The sequence below is a fragment of the Acyrthosiphon pisum genome, chromosome X (genome assembly GCF_005508785.2).
Source record: "Acyrthosiphon pisum isolate AL4f chromosome X, pea_aphid_22Mar2018_4r6ur, whole genome shotgun sequence".
NCBI lineage: Eukaryota > Metazoa > Arthropoda > Insecta > Hemiptera > Aphididae > Acyrthosiphon > Acyrthosiphon pisum.
In genome coordinates, this window is record NC_042493.1 from 124,607,559 (window position 1) to 124,608,312 (window position 754).

The following is a 754-nucleotide window of genomic DNA, read 5'->3' on the forward strand; positions in this document are numbered from 1 at the left end:
TAATTATACCTTATTTTTTAATATTTTAATATTTTTTGCTTAATACCTTTAGATTATATATTATTATATATCCCCAAAATAAAATGTTACGTTTTCTAAAAATATTTTAACGATATGTAAAAAATAATAGTTATTAAACAAAACAATATTATTGTTAATTCTTGAATATTATTTATTATATATTAATTTTTAATGAAAAGTATACCTATATTATATAAGTAAAATAATATATTTGTAATTAAATATTAATAATGTAAAATTACACTAATTAGGTTTTAAAAATGCCAGGTGGTCGTCACTTATATTGTAGTCTGGGGGTTATTTTTCCTAGGGTCGGAAATTTTTTTCAGGGGATTTTTAATCTGCTATTACCAATATATATATGTTTAGTTCAGTGCATAGGTGTACTACCAAATTATGTGTAATAATCTTACCAAATACAAAATAGTTTATATCATGCAGACATAAATTGTTTCTTTAAAACGAATACAAACATACAGATTATGATATTTGTCATTATCTAGTTTTTATATTGCTTTTCGTAGAGCTGTGTAACCAATTAATTATATTCTAATAATGTATGGTTGTGAAACATTAAGTAAAAGAAATACATACAAATAATTTTAAATTACCTTGTTGGATTTCATCATTCATTAAAGTATAAGTAGTAAGTACCTACCTACAGTAATTAACTTAAATATTATGCAGTACAATTTATTTAAAAATTGTAAGACTTATTATTGTTACTTGTTAG